Source organism: Schistocerca americana, chromosome 8, assembly GCF_021461395.2.
Source record: "Schistocerca americana isolate TAMUIC-IGC-003095 chromosome 8, iqSchAmer2.1, whole genome shotgun sequence".
Taxonomy (NCBI): Eukaryota; Metazoa; Arthropoda; class Insecta; order Orthoptera; family Acrididae; genus Schistocerca; species Schistocerca americana.
In genome coordinates, this window is record NC_060126.1 from 465,224,883 (window position 1) to 465,241,144 (window position 16,262).

A 16,262-nucleotide genomic window follows, 5' to 3' on the forward strand; every position below is an offset into this window, starting at 1 on the left:
TGCGTCAATTCGCTGCAGATCCTCCTGCATTTCAGTACAATTTTCCATTGTTACAACCTCTCGATATATCACAGCATCATCCGCAAAAAGCCTCAGTGAGCTTCCGATGTCATCCACAAGGTCATTTATGTATATTGTGCTTCGCCAAAATGTGATACTTGCTGTAAGGGAAGGAAGTCCTTTGGACTCAATTGTTTTGATGTACGATGGAGCTTCACCTCACATTGCTGGTGAGGTCAGTCGGTTACTCCGTAACACGTTTGAAGAAAACCGAATCTTTGGCCGATTGTTAGAAACTGTGTGAGCACCAAGATCATCAGATTTGAACCCATGTTGTTTCTGTTTGTGGGGATACCTGAAGGACAGGGTCTATCAACGGGACACTAACATAAGTTGGAGGCTGCAGATGAGAATAGCGAGGGAGGTGGCCAACATTCCACCTTAGATTTCTCCGGCATCAGTAGAGCTATCTATTGTGCGGTTCCAGGTTGTCGTGGATGCAATTATCGTCAACTTCAGCAACGTTTGCAACCTGGAACGTAAGCATGGAACGCAATTACCTAATGTTACCCCTCTCAAGAGGAAATTAAAATGTGTTTCTTTCAAAGGTTTATTCGCTATTTCTCTTCCGCATGTCCTTAAAATTTTTCCCACGAAGTTTATTTCTCCTACGCTCACTCATTTTTCTGAAGTAGCCAAAGTTAAATTATAATCACACGATATATTATAGATCGCAAGTTTAATTAAGGCACTCGGAGCTTATTTATTTGGAGGATAGAGTTCAAATACAGCTAAAATGAAAAGAAATGAATATGTTCCAAATATAATTTAGAACATTTTGTCCGGATCGGGGCTCGAACCCACAGTTCTTATCTTTTGTGAGCTGTCTCCTTAACCATTACCCTATATCGGTATACCTCAAGGTTGTGGCGTCACCTATCACTAGATGTCTAAAGACAGTTAAATTCTGAGCTCCCCATAAATTACACCACAAATCCTAACATGGATTCCAGAAGATTGGCACCAGATTCCAGTTGTGCTAACGGAGCTGTGTGCCACATATCAAACAATAACTCAAAATATTTATTCAAACTGCATGTTCACAGAGGTGACAGTAACAACCATCGGCCATGTTTAACTTCAGCAGGCCTACATACACACACACACACAAAAAAAAGACTGGAGGTCTCAGTGGTGTACCTCACCAACAAATCACTTAGAACCGCCTGACAGCAAGCATTATTTAAACGTATAGTACTTTTAACTAACAGTAGATTGTCATCTTTATGTATAAAAGGAAAGTCGTGACTCAGTCACTCATCACCGCCCAACCCAAACCGCTAAGGACAGAAACTTGAATTCTGGTGGGAGTGTAGGCGTCGTTAGGGATGGAAGGTTTTTTTTTAAATATGTCACCATTAATGCAATTTTAAAGCTAGAACTACAAAAATTGGTATTTGGTTTCTCGGTCGGAAATAAAGAAGTACCGGTTTCAGCATTTTTGGAGCTTTAACCCCTATGGTGGTGAAATCATGGGTGAACCGTTTTTAAAAATAAATCATTCTTAAAGTACTACTAAAGCACGTTTAAAGCTACATAAAATTGGTATTTGTCTTCTCGGTTAGAATTTTTTTTTAAATGTGTGTTTCAGAGGTTTTTCTTAATACAAACCATAAGGGAATAAAAGAGTGGATGAAAGCTTTCGCGGAAATATTTCATTACGAAAGCATTTTAGACACTATAGCTATGAAGATTTGTATTTGGCTTCTCGGTTGAAAAAAAAAGTTTGTCTTTTTCGGAAATACAACCCCATAAGGGCATATATTAAACATACATAAAGCTAAATCTATGAAAATTGGTATTTATTTGACTTCTAAAGATGTATGTGTTAGGAGATGAAAGTTTCTGTGGAAATATCATCACAAGAACTCAAAAGGCAGGATTAACAAAGACCTCAGACTAGCTATTAGAATCGCTTTCTTTATCAGAAGTACATTCCGGAAAGATCATGTTTTTATGGCAGTAATTAGCGCGAAAAGTTTAAAAGATTTTGCTATTTGTGAACAATACAAAAATTCAATTAAGGAAGAACAAAGAAATCTATGCATACCATATAGTCTACGTGAATCGAAGTAGCAAGCGCTAAGCTAGTTGTATACTAAATCAGAATGTATACAAATTGGCAGCAACAATATTTGAAATGATGTATAAAGTCTCATCTTAAAGGAATCGTTATACTGATTCCGAAAGATCTTAGATTTTGCGAGTTGGCAGCGTTTCCCAAGTTAAGCATAATTTAATAATGTGGTTAATATTTTATTAATATTATTTAACCTGACGCGGTTTGAACCCACTTGTGTGTGAAAAGCATTGTCTTTAGTCCTCTAACATTTGTTGAATGAACTTTACTTCTGAGAACATCCTTCCGTTGAATTTTGACATTGCATAACTGATCCATTTGTCAATACGTGATTCAGTTTTGTAATTATCCAAAGGAATAGGTCTCTTGTGAAACCTATTATCCTATCGTGATCTTTAGTTGTTACAGATCCTAATTTCATGGTAGCAAAATATGAGGTAATTAATTTATCTGGTTTCAACATTCGAAATATGGATTTCTTATAGGGATCTAAAAATACGATTTCGGATGGATTGGACGGTATCTAAGGAATCAGCAAACGATCAGCAATGTCGTGTTGTTGTTAAAAACACGTCTTATCTATAACAAAAATACAATTTACAAAATATCGTTTTAGGCTCGGGGCAAAGACTCCGTTGGAAGGTGTCGCGATCCAATTTGCTTCAGTAATCGACGGTCGATTACTTAAATTATATCAGAAGGTCTGACTCAAACTTCCATTGTCACTGATGATGTTTCCACCTATGATTTCCGAACACTACCACCAGAATCTCTCCCAAAGCATATGTGGGAAATAGCGCCGCTTGCGACGTCCCCTCGGATTTCTTGACGAACTTTGATGATTCAGTGTTTACTATTGGTTATTCCAAACTTGATTAACAATTTTCACCTCAGGAATATCACAATATTGACGGCAAAACATTATTTAAAATTATTATTGAACTCACTACCAAACATACTTCTCAGCGTACTCATGTAAGGACAGCAAAAAACGTATCTCTAGTCAAATAATGCTTCTTTAAGTGATTTAAAAACACAAGCAACCAACTGGGCACTCGTCGGAGGTGCGGTGGCAGTACTCACTGTCCGGTGTTATCGTTGGAACTGCTCTGCTATCTCGAGGTCTTCAGCAGCCTCCTGCATTCTGTAGCTTCCCTACCTTTTCCGTTACAAAATTCATAATTCTTCGTTGGAATAAAAGGAACTGGCCTTGTTGGCTCTCCTTTGTTATAGAATGGAGCTGATAAAAAAAAAAGAAAAACTCTCAGCGTTCGAGTTATATACTGACTCATTTACGACGTTCAGCGTGGATCTTCAAAATGGCATTGACTGTCGGTGGTTTAAGAGATTACCATCCACGCGATTACTAGATTTCACCACTCAAAAGTGGGAACAGTACTGCGTTCTATTGTTATTCTGTTGCTTTAACAATGAACATCATCGCAGTCCTTGTTGCGTATCTTCCCATCGAGTTTTTGAATTCTGGCCTAGCTTTCAACATTCGCAAAGTTTTTAAGACAGTAAATAGTTCCTGTAGTGTGGAGTTCAGTGATGCTACCTCGTTACTGCTTGGACTGTCTGCCTACAAGCATCGCAGCGATCCCCAACGTCGTTTTACTTGTCTTTTCATGACGAGACGGGTCGTTGTTTTCTGGTCAATGTAGAGCGTCATAAGATTGTACCATACTTGGACACTGAATATAATGAACAAATTTAGTACGGGAATAAAACATTCGCGGGTTTCAAGCCGCGTCGAGTGGTTTACTGCCTACGAGATTTCGGCAGAGATCTGTGCCATTGTCAAGTGGACATCCACTCGACAATGGTAGAGGAGATCTCTGCCGAAAGCTCGTGGGCAGTAAACCACTTGACGCGGCTTGAAACCCGTGAATGTTTTATTAACGATATCGCCGCGAAAGCATGCATTCGTACAATTTAGTACGTGAGATAAATCATAATCGTACACACTGGGAGAACATACTCAGTGGAGTATGCCTGCCACAAGGAATACATGTGAAATGGATTAAATGCACTGGCGTGACAGAATGGAACAGAGTAAATCTAATAAACCATGACAACGCAGTGCATGCCAGACAGTGAATTTTACGTAGACACATGAAAAAGTTGATGCAACAAAAATGAAAAATTGGAACCGAACTGGAAATGACAGACGGCCACAAAAACATAAATATGTGATACTAAGAGAATAAATGAACGTACTGGCGATGGTGCAACTTCAGCGAAACATGTGTGGATGTTAAAAGAAGTAATTTGTTCCTGTTCAAAGCAGAGCTTTTCATAATTATGTAATGAGATATTTCGAACAGAAGTCCTCTCCCGTAGCAGCCAGCGTGGATTCGGAAAACGTCGGTCATGTGAAATGTAACTTGCACATCTGTCACATTACGTCCTGAAAACCAAGAATCAAGGCAGTCAGGTGGGTACAGTATTTGTCGACTGCCGGAAAGCATTTGACTCGGTAATAATCCAACGTTTATTAAAGAAAGTGGAGTGTATTGGGTATCAAAGAAAACTCGTGAGCTTTCTTAACAGCGAGGACGCAGCGTGTCGTCTTGAATCGACAGTTGTAAATCTAACTGCACACTTGCCCATGGGAATTATGTTGGGATCCTTGCTGTTGATGTTGTACATTTTCCAAATATCATAATAAGATAATATATACCGCCAACATAGGTTGGTTGGGAGGCGTGGCTGTCGGTTGAGGATCGTGGTGGAGACTTTAACTAATTCGTTCCATGTCCAGGTGTGCGTGGCACTCGCGAAAATCTGACAAAATTCACACTTCCCACCAGGTGGGTGTGGCACTTGCGTCATCAGTGACGTCACGGACATCATCTGGGGTGGCCTACTTTGGGCGTTCTGGTCTGGGGTGACCTACTTTGGGGCGACGTCATCGCCACCATCTCGGGGATGTGTCTGTGACGTCACGACCGCCATCTTGGATAACGGTACTGTGGGGCGACGTCCTGGTCTGGGGTGACCTGCTTTGGAGTGACGCCGGCCCTTGGGGTGACCTACTTTGTGGTGGGAGCCCAATCAGTGTGTCTGTGACATCACCGGTCTAACGGTACTTGGGGCATCATGTGACGTCATGGCCGCCGTCTTGGGTGGTGGTGGTTAGTGTTTAACGTCCCGTCGACAACGACGTCATTAGAGACGGAGCTCATGCTCGGGTTAGGGAAGGATTGGGAAGGAAATCGGCCGTGCCCTTTCAAAGGAACCATCCCGGCATTTGCCTGAAGCGATTTAGGGAAATCACGGAAAACCTAAATCAGGATGGCTGGAGACGGGATTGAACCGTCGTCCTTCCGAATGCGAGTCCAGTGTGCTAACTAGAGATGGGCAAAACTGTTCTTTTCAGAGATCGAATCAGAACTGTTCACTCCCTGAAATGAACTAGATCTTTTTCATGACTCACCACTCATTCACAATAGAAAATAAATGGAAGGCACATTGCCCTTTAAACTTGGTTTATTCCAATACTATACCTGTATTTTGATCTTATTTGGTCCTATTTTGAAGTAACACAGATAATGAGTAAGAATTTTGTATTGTTTATTGAAATTTCCACGATATGACAAAGTTTTTGATTATCGATTTATTTTGCACTATCGTGGTTTTTTGGGTGATCGGAAAATGTTGTAACTTAAGATTCACATTAACAATGTATTTGGCTATAATGTATTAAAATTTCATTAACCTCGTACAAATACATCCCAAGCCATATATTTTTAAAGTGAACGTTTCCTTCCGAAGACGCCCAAAATCGCAAAATCCGTACTACAATTAGAAAAAAAATATAAATTTGACTGTAAGACCAAAGTGCTGCATATAGCCTTACGTAGAATAAAACAAGGAAAATATTGGTGTATCACATTTTGCGATACATTTATTGGTTCACTCGTAATTAAAGTGTAAATTCGAGTGTCCATAATAAAAAATCCTATAGTAAGAGGAGTCGTCAGAAACCTCATCTGATCAGTTTAAACAAATAAAAATAAAATAAAAACAAACGATGTATACATAACATAATTATGTAATATACATATCGGTATTAGTACGAAGAACAATATCCAGTATAGACGAACTCCGATGCAGAGACGCTGAGTCAAGCTGGTCGAGCCGCGAGCTGTAATGCTGCGTGAGCTAAGACCGCAGAGACCAGAGTGACACCTGAGTTGCTTTGCTCAACGCTCTGGCTTAGAGTCGAGGACGTGGGGTGAGCGTTGAGCGGCCGAGTTCCGAGGGTGGGGGGAGCGGTGAACGGCCACCAGTCACCCGCTCCGAGACAAATCGTCCGTTCTCTTGCGAGCAGGCTGTTGCAAGTAGTTCGTATGTTCTCCGCTAGGAGGCTCTGTCCTGTTGCTCGCATCAACTGCCCAGAGGGCAGGACGTGCGACTGAAACGATCGCCGACGGAGTGCGATGCTAAGTTAAGGTGCGCCAGACACTGCACGCGGTAGAGGAAGCACAGAGACGGCACGGCATATGTGAAACACAAAATCCAATGGGGCACTGCACAATGCAGGCAGCCAAGGCAGAAGCTGGGCAGAGGCCGTCGCCGGCTGTGTTGTGTGGCGTGCAGTGTGCTGTGACCAGCAGAGGCCCCACTGACCTGCTCCGACACTCTCTCTCTCTCTCTCTCTCTCTCTCTCTCTGCTGTGTGAAACGTTTGGAGCTACCATTCTTTTTTTCTGAATCACTGATTGTTCACTCCTTTGAAAGATTCAACTCTATGAATCAGTTCAGGAGCGGATCCCCCATCTCTAGTGCTAACCACTGCGCCACCTCGCTCGGTGCCGTCTTGGAGGGGGGGGGGGGGGCGGTGACGTCACAGGTCTAACGGTACTTTGGAGCGATGTCCTGGTCTGGGGTGGTGCCCCCCTTGCCCCCCTACTACTGCCTTGTGGTATTCACATCAGATTGCTTCGTATAACGTGCATTATTAAGCTATGTACACAAATAAACACAGTATGTCGTTACACTTTGTTTTACAGTGGTTCACAGGATGCAAACATTCGATGTTTAGCTCTTTATTCGCATGAAGTGTTTAGTGCTTTTGGTAAGGGATTTCAGATCGATTCAGTATTTCTGGATTTCCGGAAGGCTTTTGTGGTTTCCTATCAGAGAGGTCACAGTTCGTAGTAACTGACGGGAAGTCATGCAGTAAAACAGAAGAGATTTCTGGCGTTCGCCAGGGAAGTATCAGAGACCCTTTGCTGTTCCTTATCTATATAAACGATTTGGGAGACAATCTGAGCAGCCGTATTAGGTTGTTTGCAGACGACACTGTCGTTTATCGACTAATAAAGTCATCGGAAGATCTAAACAAACTGCAAAACAATTTAAAAAAGATATCTGAATGGTGCGAAAATTGGCGGTTGACCATAAAGAAAGAAAAGTGTGAGGTCATCCACATGAGTGCCAAAAGGAATTCGTTAAACTGGTTACACGATAAATCAGTCAAATCTAAACCCGTAAATTCAACTAAATACCTAGGAGTTACAATTACGAACAACTTAAATTGGAATGGCAGGACACTTAGAAACTGCAACAGACCTACTAAGGAGACTTGCCTACACTACGCTTGTCCGTCCTTTTTTAGAATATTGCTGCGCGGTGTGGGATCATTACCAGATAGGACTGACGGAGTACATAGAAAAAGTTCAAAGAAGGGCAGCACGTTTTGTATTATAGCGAAATGTGGGAGAGAGTATCATTGAAATGATACAGGATTTGGGCTGGACATCATTTCGCTGCGACGGAATCTTCTCACGAAATTCCAATCACCAACTTTCTCCTCCGAATGTGAAAATATTTTCTTGACGCCGACCTACATAGGGAGAAACCATCACCACGATGAAATAAGGAAAACAGAACTCTTACCGAAAGTTAATAGGTGTTCGTTCTTTCCGCGCGCTATACGAATTGGAATAATAGAAAATTGTGAAGGTGTTTCAATGAACCCTCTGCCAGGCACTTAAATGTGATTTGCAGTGTGTCCGTGTAGATGTAGATGTAAATCTAATCTAATCTAATCTTCTCTCAACGTATAGCAGTGCCGGGAGGCTTGCCACAACAGCATAAGAATTCCCATATCCATTGTGCTGTTACTTCGTGTTGGCCTTCTGTGATCTACAAAACAGCTTTTGTCTCAGATGTCTCTTGGTACAAAAACAAAAAAAACACTGGTCCAATTTAAAAAAAAAATAGACAGGTGCCTGTAGGACTCGCTCACTCAGGGTTCCGTACAAACTTAATTGTAAATGTAGACACTTCATACATTCCTAGAAGCGAGAATCTCTATCACTTCTGCCTGCTACTGACTTTGATACTGGTAAGACATCCGTTCCAAGGATTCAAAGACTTTAGAGAATGTTTTAATTTCAATTTTATGTCGGATAACAAATGACAAAAGAAAATTTTTTCGTCGATGTAATTACGAATTAACAATTTCGGATTTTTCCCTTTAGTCGTAGTCTGGAACCTTGCTTCTTGCCAGATTTCATAATTCTAGGTCAACGAGAGGTACTCTGTAGGTTTTGGTGAGTCAGTTTGCGAGTATCAAAATATGTAACATAAACGGTCATATCTTTTGACTGAATTGAATGGGACCATATACCCTAATATGTGACATACATTTGAACTTGATACCTGTACTCATTCCTGATAAAAAGGATTCTTAACAGTCGGACAGGCACACGAACAATAAAGTGATACCGTAAAGGTTCCACTTTTACATATTGAGACACGGAAACATAAAAAAAAACCTGGTACTGAACAACTGAACATTGGAATTTATGTACAATGTGTTTTCAAGCGATTTTCAGTAGTATAAGCAAACACACAGGGCTTGGGAAACAAAACAATCTTTGTTTGGACCGTTTTTGCTTTCATTTTATTTATTTATTGTCGTGTTCGATACGTTGAATGCAAGGGGCAGTCACCATGTTTTAATTATCACCTCTTAATGATCAAGCTGCGCCAGTGCCGGTGAAACTTGGTGATGCTATTTGTGTCTGTGTTCACCTTTCAATGTGACACATTTTTAGCCAGCCGCGGTGGCCGAACTGTTCTAGGCGCTCAGTCCGGAACCGCGCGACTGCTACGGTCTCAGGTTCGAATCCTGCCTCGGGCATGGATGTTGTGATGTCCTTAGGTTAGTTAGGTTTAAGTAGTTCTCAAGTTCTAGGGGCTGATGACCTCAGAAGTTATGTCCCATAGTGCTCAGAGCCATTTGACACATTTTTCACCATCAGCGGCTGACGCGGCAGAGATGTTGGCTGTAGTAGTCATTCTGGAAATGCCGCCACGCAATGGTTTGATCTTCCGATGAAACAGGAAGAAGTCATTGGGTGCCATGTTAGGAGAAAACGGGGGGAGGGGGGGGGGGGGTTTAGAGACAGAATCTGAATTTGATAGCCGAAGAACCAGTGACTCTTCGCACTGCGCTGATGGCTGGGTCCTCGCTGTTTTCGGCGTGGTTGTGAATCCGTTTGTTTTCACTTTATTGTCTTGGGGTCATAGTGATAAGCCAAGCACTCGTCCACAATGATTAGGCAGCTTCAGAAGCCATCTGGATAGGCCTGATACAGCTGCAACACTTCGGCTGATGTCTCCATTCGGCAGGCTTCTCTTAATGGGGTTGAGCGGTCACAGAATTCAGCGGGCGGCGAAATTTTTCGTGTTCAAAATGTCGTGAAGGATGTTGAGATCTGCTCAGAGAGCGATTTTCACTTTTTCTGCTATCGCCTCGATTGTGATCGACAGGTCTTCCAGCACCAGGACGTCCATTTTCTTTGTGGTTGCCACTTACTCACAGAGGAGTGGTCTGTCGCTTAATTCTTCGTCATTCGGTGTCGTCTGACAACAATAAAAGCGTCGACGCCTCATAACCACTGTGTCATACGATGGTCCATCCTTCTTTTACTCTTCCACTGACTCAGCACGGGTTATTGCAGTGTTGTTCCCCTTCAAATGCAGAAAACTAAATACCGCATGATGCTACACTGTCAATGGAGTGCACCATTTTGTTTAGCTCCTCTAGCGGCGAGATAAGCCAACAGAGATACCGTTTTTGATTGCAAATGGTGGAGAAATTTAGATTTTCAGGTATGTTGTGTATATTGTGTGTATTGAACCGGGGACCTAGAAACGATGGAGAGGCTTCGTCCGCGCCGCAGCCCTCAGTGGTTCACAACCCCACTACAGGCTACAGCAGTCCACTCACCCCACCGCCGCCCCGCACCGAATCCAGGGTTATTGTGCGGTTCGGTGAATCGCAGTGTATTCGTTGTCTTCTCAGTTTGGCTCGTCTTCTTGGTCGTCAATGGGTTCTCAGGCCGTATTTGTATATAAGGGCACAGCGGACGGCCGAAGGGAACATCTGCCGTCATCTTCTGTATACCGAGGTAGTAGCATCTAATTGGCCGCTTTCTCTGACATTTATTATTTAGGAAGTCGGTTATGAATCAATTTACAATCTTCGTTATTTTTATATGAATGGATTTAGATTGGCTTTAATTACAGAAAACGTTTTAGCTCGACTGCATTAAGTTCGAGCCGGCTAGAATTTTTAAAACGGGACCGACAGTTGAACATGACCTCTGAGCTACATACGTAAGAGACCTTGTATTGATTGGTATTTACATCAAAGTCTTGAAGCTTGTTATAGCTTCATTATTTAACGGATGTAATCAAGTGCTGAAGGGGAAAGTAGCCTATATCGCAACGGCTTTCAAATCGCACCACCACGTTTTTAGATTTACCGGTGATACTTACGCACCACCTAACGGAAGTAGTTTGAACTAGGGAACACTCCCATGAGGCGACAATAGTTCGGTTTCAGTGGCTGCGGTAGTTTGTGTTGTATTTGTTTTATAAGAAAAGTGACGATTTTAATGTAAGATTTGTGTACTTTCGTAAGGAGCCTGCTACTAAGGTACAAAACATAATTTCATTCACATCTATTACATATAATTAAGATATATTTAACTACTCTTTGACATCGTTATAATTGTCATTCAATCAATTGTTTAGCTTACAGCATGACAAACTCACAAAATGGTGGTTGCCGAAATCGCACCACTGCTGAGTTGCCTAAATAGCACCAGTGCGATTTAGGAATCTTTACTGGTGCGATTTAAGAACCTTAGTAATGAAAGCCATTTAGGCTAAATACTTCAATACATTTATGGAGTCTAATATTGCCGAACTAAGAAAAATAATTTCGCGGTGATCGTGAAAGTTGTTTCATAACAGGTATTATTATTTCACCTTCTTCATTGCAGATTTCTATTACAATGGCTGCGAAGTGGTCTCCAGAAAGTATGACACGTGCATTGGAGGATTTTAGAGAAGATTTTAAACAACGGAAATTAAAACTGAACGAATGTTGCACAAAAAAAAGAAATACCAAAGAAAATTTTTCTAAGACATATTCGAGGTGACGTTATACGGGGAGTCAACCGTGGCAACAATGGGGCAGTGAATGGAAAACAAACAGCATTACCACTTTCAGCTGTAGAAGAACTTGTTAACGTCATTTTAGAATTCGAAGAGAATCTGTTCGGTCTTACGAATAACTGAAGTAAGGAAGTTAGCTTTTCAAATAATTGAGGCTAATCCCCATCTTGACAATCCATTCAGTAAAGAGAAAAAAACGGCTGGTAAGAAATGGTTATACGCTTTTGTGAAACGTCATCTGACACTTAACTTTACGACAGCCTGAAAATGTATCTATTGCTAGGGCTGGAGGTTTTAATAAAGAAAATGTTAACAAGTCTTTTGACAATCTGGAAAAAAAATGTAGACGAGCATAAACTAAATGGACTGCCCATTTTCAATGTCGACGAATCGGGTTTCTCAACTGTACACACTGGACTCGCATTCGGGAGGACGACGGTTCAATCCCGCGTCCGGCCATCCTGATTTAGGTTTTCCGTGATTTCCCTAAATCGCTCCAGGCAAATGCCGGGATGGTTCCTTTCAAAGGGCACGGCCGACTTCCTTCCCCGTCCTTCCCTAATCCGATGAGACCGATGACCTCGCTGTCTGGTCTCCTTCCCCGAAACAACCAACCAACCAATCAACTGTACAAAAGATATCTCCTAAGATATTGGCACAGAAGGGGAAACATCAAGTGGGTAGTGTTCCTAGTGCCGAAAGAGGAACTAACACTACAATTGTCTGCTGTACGAGTGCTAGTGGTAGTTATGCCTCCCCCCCCCCCCCCCATAATATTTAAGAGGCTTAAAACTGGTGCTCCGCCAGGCACTCTTGTGCCGCATTTTATTGCTTATGTGAAACCATCGCAGTGAGACAAGTTCTTCTTGTGTTGGTTGGACACTCGACACACTCCATGAATCTTGATGCTATTAAATTTGCAAGGTCGCACGGTGTTTTACTCTTATAACTTGATGGGCACACTACACACCGTTCCTATTATCATGAAGCACTGTGGAAATGGCTGCGAGCTAATGAGCCTCCTGTGACTCGGTTCGATATTTGTTCTCCGCTTTCCGACGCGTACATCCGAGCAGCGACCTTCATCAATGCAATGAATGGTTTCAGAACCACTGGAATCTGGCCCGTAGACAGAAATGTCTTTCGCGATGCTGCCTTTGTTCCAGCCATTACCCATTCACAGAAAAGCAACACAAATCAAGTAGAAGAGACGCCAATGTGCCTAACGCTTCCCAATGACAGAGCTGAGAATGGGCGTCAAGAAGCTGAAGGAGGCCTCCAACGGAGCAAATACAAAGGTATAGCAACCACTTCAAATTAGCCCCTCATGAAGTCTTGCTGCGACCGTCCATGAAATGAGTCCTTTGTCAAAACCGGTTAGGTCTACCAGACAACGAAAAAGACCAAAGAAAGGCGCTCAGAAAGCTGAAATGTTGACTTGAAGCATACGAATACATTGCAAGATATTAGGGACAAAAAATCACTTCATGTTGCAAAGAAAGTGTTGAAATCAACTAATGGGTTTGGACCTTCAAAAGGAAGAAGCAGAGACGCAACGAAAATAACACTGGTTCATCGTAATCATCTCTCGAAAATATTCAGGTTGAAATTGATTTGTGAAGAAAGTGTGGTGGAGGATATGCTGCAATGCTCAGTTTGCAGAAAATGGGCTCATGAAACCTGTGCTGGTGTTCTAAAACATGAAATGACCTTTCAGTGTGAGTTTGTACATAAGTTAAACTGTATTTGAACAATGATAAATTTATTTTCTTTTTTTCAATAACAGCAAAGCATTATTACGAATATTTTAAAGGCTATTTGTGTGAGATATTCAGTGAAATAAATAAATAATTTATTGTATGGAGTATACCCTTAAATTTGAAAACAAATTTTCAACCAAAAACCGCATAATAGTAGGAACACGAGCGATTTTGGCACCCCATGGAGCAATTTAGGAAACCATTAGCCCAAATGGCACCAATTGCAGAGTTTTACAGAACTGTCAAAAATAAATATATATATTATGGCAAAAATTTCTTGTAAATGCTTTTTGTACCCAAAACACAAATATTCATTTCTGTTTATTTATGTAACTAAAATAGAACATTTTAAGGCTTTTACAGCAGTTTTTATGAAAAGTGGTGCGATTTAGGCTACTTTCCCTATTCAGATCTTTCCAGTCTAATATTTAACGCATTAAGTTTTTCGCAAAAACACTGATTTTGACGAAAATATTGCACCCATCAAGTTGAGATCTGTAACAGTTGACTGTGAAATACATTTGCACATCCTGAATAATTTTTGGCTTTCTACCGTCATTATTTAGTGCCACTTGCTTTTTATTTATAACGATCTATTTAGGGAAACATATTCATCTGGTCATTCTGAGATTTAACAGTTTAAACATTAATGTACTGAAGTATACACTGCCAAAGTTTGGAAAAGTACTTTAATTTTTAATTTCATTCTTAGATTATGATGCAATATTTGTATGCTACGCATAGGCGCGTTATGTTGACATCGCGCTAGTTGCAGTGAACTGGAGCAACCCCCTGGTACACTCGCTCGGCTCTGTATCTCTCAAATGATACAGCACTTGTTACGCCACACATCCTCAAAAAATAGTATTCCTAAAAGTAATGTCATCCTTAGCCGTTATGTGTGCAATATGTGCATGTAATTTAGGAGATTCACGTAATTTCTGGGGAATAAGCTCTTCTGAAAAACACCAATTTTCAACTCTTTCACATATACGTATATTTCAACAAATTACAGTTTAAAAATAGAAATTACAGTTTATTTTAACGATATATACAAGATTTTAAGCTAAAAATTGAACAATTTGTGTTGTTTTGCTTCAGACGTGTACAGTTCACCACTTCGACCAGTACGCAGTGGATCGTCAAACTCGTCTTCTTCCATGATGAATTCAACTTCTGGTGCATTGCCGTATAATTCGAATCCACATTGAAAGATCCAATGGAGCATCGAAGTCCCGCTGTCTTTGCAGCTGCATTAGTTGCCTTAAGAACTTTCTGCATTGGCTTGACAACAATGTCTATGGAGCTGGTTCTTTATTCATTGGCACTGGCATCGGATATACCCCCCACCCTGACAATCCTGTTGCATACTGACAATCCTGTTGCATACGTACCTACTAAAAAATAATGTTTTCAAACGACTGTACCACGGAAACGGTACGTTTCCTGGCATGGGTTCCAATTCGAAATATTGTGTACATGGGAATTTCCGAACACCCTGTATATGAAACTTGCAGGAAATTTATCGCTCTTTAAAACTGATAATGGCATATTGTAGCGTAAAATACACTGGGAGTAAGTTACTGAGAAAAAACTGAAAAAAGTGACATTTCTTGTCGGTTTTCCTCGAGATGATGGATAACGTACAAAGGGGAGATCTAAAACTTGGGGTATTACAGGCACCATATCTGAAAATCAAACTCACTCCACCTTTTACAACTCTACCCCCATTTCACTGCTGTCTGTACTGGGCTAAGATGATCTCGTCGTTTACCGGGACTACAGGCTTCCGTCTGCAAACAAACGAAAAAATTTTCTGCATTTGTGTGGCCATATTGTCCGTAGTTGGTTCACAATTTCTGAGGGTATTTTCGTTCCGTCGTTAAAACTACATGGAAATGCGTGTCCTTTTTTTTCCTTTTTTCTTTTCGCCAGACGCGTTTCGCTATACCTCAATAAAACGAAGCGCGTCTGGCGAAAAAAAAAAAAAAAAAACGCATTTTCTTGTAGTTTCAACGGCAGAACGAAAATATACCCAGGAAAATATTTTTCTTATACTTTTGACAAAAATAGCTGCAAATTGTTAAATTCTTGTTGACTACTTGATTTCACAACAAGCTTTTTCCCGCATATGTGCATCTGTATCAAGTTTCCTCTAGATTCTATATGGAGTGACGTCCATAAATCATCTTGGAACGTAAGTTCTTTTATGTACCTGCGTTGTTAACAAGGTCAGGTTACTTTCTACAGAAATTTCGTGTTATGTTTTTGACAGTTGTAAAATGACAGATCATTCCAGTGATGCTTTGTGTGTACGATCTGTCATTTTACAACTGTCAAAAAATAACACGAAATTTCTGCAGAAAGTAAATACAGTATGTAACCTATATTAGTTACACGTTCCATGGACCATTTTGTACGATGAATCATAAAGATATGGTACAACCCATTTTACATTCACATTGCAAATTAATTTGTGAAAATAACTACCAGTTGACATTTATAAGTTTTTATTTATTATAATGCCCATGTGAGTTAGTAATAACTGCTCGCCACCTTATAAACATTACAATAATAGAAATTCCTCCAAAGAACGGAAGGAGTTGTCAAGGAGATTCGCAGTTTGTTTTCAAATTTTACTTTGCTGTCTGTCAGATATCTTATATCGCTGGGCAAATGATCAAAAATTTTAGTCGGGGTATTGTGCACCCATTGTGTGCTAAAGACAACCTTAATGTGGAATAATGAATGTCACTTTTCCTTTGGAATTATGTACTTCACTGCCTCATTTGAACTGTGGTGGACAATTTACAACACACTTCATGAGGGGAATAAATGTGCTGTGAAGCAGTAGTCAGAATCCCCAACTCCTTAAAC

The 16,262-nt window shown here is 40.8% G+C and overlaps 1 protein-coding gene across 1 annotated transcript in view; it reads left to right on the plus strand.

Moving 5' to 3' along the window:
* The window catches only part of LOC124545920 (calcium uniporter protein, mitochondrial), a 141,859-nt gene that overhangs the window by 94,856 nt on the left and 30,741 nt on the right, over positions 1-16,262 (plus strand). The window lies entirely within an intron of this gene.